This window comes from Nanorana parkeri, unplaced genomic scaffold (assembly GCF_000935625.1).
Source record: "Nanorana parkeri isolate BGI_ZX_2015 unplaced genomic scaffold, ASM93562v1 scaffold1216, whole genome shotgun sequence".
NCBI classification, from domain to species: Eukaryota; Metazoa; Chordata; class Amphibia; order Anura; family Dicroglossidae; genus Nanorana; species Nanorana parkeri.
The window spans coordinates 490,879-495,072 of NW_017307484.1; the positions used below are offsets into that span (position 1 = coordinate 490,879).

At 42.5% G+C, this 4,194-nt stretch overlaps 1 protein-coding gene across 1 annotated transcript in view; it reads left to right on the forward strand.

Annotated features, from left to right (window-relative positions):
- The first annotated feature begins 640 nt into the window (after window positions 1-640).
- LOC108797044 (retinol dehydrogenase 7-like) overlaps window positions 641-4,194 on the forward strand; it is a 10,720-nt gene continuing 7,166 nt past the window's right edge. The window contains exon 1 of the mRNA XM_018568610.1: window positions 641-815. The gene's annotated coding sequence lies outside the window, so the exon portion shown is untranslated. The remainder of the gene's footprint in view (window positions 816-4,194) is intronic.

The window sequence follows — 4,194 nt, forward strand, 5'->3', positions numbered from 1 at the left end:
ATTGCCATCGTCTTCCCACACAATCTCTCATTACTATACTGTATATGTTGCTTGTAAATTTGATGGCTGGTTTAGATAGCTAAATAGATAAAAAATTAAATCCTCTTTCTGCCCAGCTAGTCAAAGTGGAGCTTGCAGAAGGTAAGCAGATGCACTTCATTGTCTGACTTGCCCTGGGTATACAATATGTGAATATTTTAGTTTTAGTACATGTTTTCCAAATTATTTTCTTCTTTCATGGCAAACTTTTCTTCACATGCTCATCAGGAGAGAATTGGATACAGGCACTTACTTTTTTAGAAGTTCCAATGTGTTTCCAACTTTCTGTGGGATAAAACCTCCTTACACCCAATAAAAAAACGAGAACATTAAGCACAGCGGCATAGGGAAACAATCAGTGGGAACATGGCTTGTTTTGTTTTTGCTGAAGCATAAGGATATGATTTTAAACACAGTGCTGAATATACGACTGTTGTTGGATGTTCATCCTTTTATATTCTTGGATTAATTTGAGATGAAATTGGCATTCTGGGCAAAGTGCTCCCTTGTTTCCCTTTCAGAGGCATTTCCTGCTAACACAAAAGATCTTTGTCTTCATATAAACAGTTATGCACCTTTGCCAACCAGCCTGTGATCAGCATTACAATTCTATTCATCCTTAATATCTTAGACACATCTGGAGGCTCCAAGCTCAGGCTGACTCAGTGTAAGTTACAGTACATCCCCATAGTGGAATGGGACCTGACAAGTTTATTCCAGATTTTTCAGATGAAGCGGATGCTGGATATCTCAAAACGGCCGTTTACTACTTAGAGGTAAATAGACAAATGTATAGCATATAGGCACGCCACTCCTGGGTGTATGTAATGGGTTTCAGAAGAACAGGGACTATGAATGCAGTAGGGGAATTATTTTGTATAGAAGCACTTTGTATATACTTTAATGTACAGATTTGTGACCTGACACTTTTAAAGACATTATTAAGGGTAGAAAGTTGCTTTACTTTAGAGTTCACTTAGTTTTACATATATTTTTCACTATTGTGTAAATGACCTGTTATATTTGCAGCTCCAATTACCTTCTTTCAAATGAAAACTTAAGGCAAACTACAATCAGTGTAAATGTGCCTGATGTCAAGTTTCATGTATCTTTTTTTTAACCTGACTTACTATGTAACTGTGGTACTCATTCCTTAGCCATGGCAGTGATTGTAGCAGTGTTATTTTGTTTTACATTATGTATGAACGTCATTGCATGCAATGGTTAGTTGTTGTGGCGACTGAAGTTTGTGCTTTGCCAGCAGTTTTCTTTGTATATCATTGTATGTACTCTAAGCAAAGGTATTGTTGTCATCTAGAGTTCCCACAAAGGCGAGGGGCTCTGGGGTGTATGTCTGGTAGGGAGAAAAAAGGTTTGGCAGTCTTCTCTGGGTTTAACAAGTCCTCGTCTGCATCCTCGAGGCGGGGGACATTTTTTTTAGAGTTTTGAGTGGGGTGAAGAGTTTTGAGTTTTGAGTGGGATGAAGCCTCCAACCCTCCAAGCCTCTAACCCTAGGTCCACCATCAACACCATCAAGGTTTTGTTATGGCAGCTCACTGCAGCTCAGAACTCCACCGAGGAAACAGGGGTCTCCACCCAGGACTGCATGTGCTCTGTCTTTGAGAGGACTGTCTGTGGAGGAACAGACAAGTGCCCCTGAGCCCGAGAATCAGAGCAACAATGCTGCAATGGAAAGCCAGAAGGCTGACGGATTGGTTGTGGCAGTTAGTTGCTAAATAACCCCTGTGTGGGTGACCCTTTGTGTTATGAAGGGCAAACAGCACTTAAATGAAGATTTTGGCAAGTGAACTGCATCCTTGGAAGCAGTACATTTGAGCTAATTCATTTTCACTTCTCTTAGTAAATGAGATGAAATTAGAATTCAGGCTACACACACAGGAGACAAACTCCAGTGCTCAGAGAGACTGCTCCTGATGAGACAGGAGTGAGTGGGCACATGAGCTGTGACTAGGTTTGGGTCCTATATTGTAATCCCTTGGGTGCTGGCCACTGAGTTGGAGCAGAAGTGCATGCAGTTTCCTTCCAAGTCCCTGTCACTAGATCCGCCTTGCACAAGCTGTTTTTGGAGTGCTGAATTTCCAGTAGGGTGGTCCTGTGCCTACTTCCAACCACTAGTGCATCCAGATCAGAGGCTCCTACTGCCACTTCTCTGTGGAGCGGGGGCAGGAATTCTTCCACCCTGCCTTTGGCAGCTGTTGTTATTGGTCTCTCTTTTTTGACAGTTGCACATTGTTCAGGTTTTATTGCATATATCTTACCATTCTACTCTGTTGGCATTGTCTATATCTAGAACCGAAGGGCTGCTTTACGGGCTATTCACTATAGCCCGTACAGCTCCCGAAGTTGGCCAGGCGGCGCAGTCGAGCCGAAGGCATATGCTTTGGCTCGACTGAGCCGAGGTGAAAGCCGAAGCTGGCCGAACGGACGGCCATTGGCCGGCCGACAGCCTGCTACTGACTGCCTGCTACTGACCGTCATCTCACGGCTGGCTCCGGCCACTTGCACAGACAGCTCTGGGAGTCTCCCGCTATTAGATAGCGGCTCCCGGCCACCCGGGAGAGAAACACTTTCTCCGGGAAAGTTTTACTCTGCTCGATCGAGCAGAGTAAACCTTTCCCTGCACTGCTGTCTTTTTTTTAATTCGTTCTGACATCAGAGCCGTTGGCTGCCGTCAGAATAAAAAAAGAAAAAAAGAAACACCATAGGAATGCATAGCTACATTCATATTGGCTATTTCAATTTGCAATATCCAATAGCAAAGTAGCTATTGCACCCGCCCACTGCTGCTGTCAATCAGCAGGGGGGACCTGAATTTCTCCACCAGGTCCCCTCTAGTGATTGACAGCAGCAGAGGGTGGGTGCAATAGCTAGTTTGCTATTGGCTATTGCAAAGTGAAATAGCCAATAGAAATCTAGCTATGCATTCCTATGGCGGTTTTTTTTTGTTTTAAATTTTATTATGACAGCAGCAGAACCGCCCAGCCAATAGAAACTGTTAGCTCCGCACAATCGTTTTCTATTTTATTTTTTCTACTTTTTTAACAGTTTTTCTATTCTGCTCAGTACCACAGAGGTACCGAGTAGAATAGCGGAGCCGAATGACGCTCGGTGGCATTCGGCTATTCACTCACTGCTGTTCGGTATCTATGAGAATAGGCCGAACAGCAGTGAGTAGCCTGCCGGAGGTTCGGCTTAGCCGATCCAGATGTTGGATCGGCTGAGTCGAATCCCTTCTGCACTTCTGACACATAAAATGCTGATTTGATTTAGTTGTTTTCTGCTTATGCAATTTGTAGTTTCTTAATTGGTACAGAAAAACTATAAATATCATTCTTTTTGAAGGCATCCTCACTTTACAGCATTTTCCATAAGTGCCAACATATTTTATACAGTATTGTATTATTGTGTACTTTATGTGTATAGTGTGTAACAAATATTTACTTGAAGGCAACCATATTGCCCATTACATATGCAAACTTTGTGTCCTGCTTTTCAGTGCTACACGAGGCTTACTGTTCCTATCCTTTTCACAATGATAGTCAATGAGTTAGGTGAACCAATGAAAACAATGCATTCCCAATCTGGCATATCTTTTCTCAAGCTGAGGAGCTGAATTGGGCTGGGTTAAATAGAAACAAAATGGTTAAAATACAAATCTCTATATTTAAAGCTGAGTTTTTGGGAAAAATAAAAAAAAATTACTCTCCAACACACTGGATTGTAAGCGGGTCCTCTGCATCTTCACAATGCAGGACTGCTGGTCCTGCATCATATGTGATGATGTTGGAGTGTCTGTGATGGACGGACCAGCAAAGAGAAGTGGCTTCAGGGACAGGTTGCACAGCTTGGAGGAAGGCTGCAGGAGAGATGAATAAGGGATGGTTGCTTTTTATGCCGCCCCCTCCCCCTAAACAAAATAAACATTTGCCCCAGCACTGCAAGGAGATTTTTTTTAGTCTCAAGAGAGTTGATGAGTTCAGCTTTAATAATTAACAAATTTGAAAGAGCAAACATTAAAAATGTGAAAGCCACATCATATATTTTATAGTATTTTGATGTTTTTTTTTGCCCAGACAGCACAATGGGACACATTTACTTTACTGCTTCAATTTCACATACTCTCCTTCCTCCCCC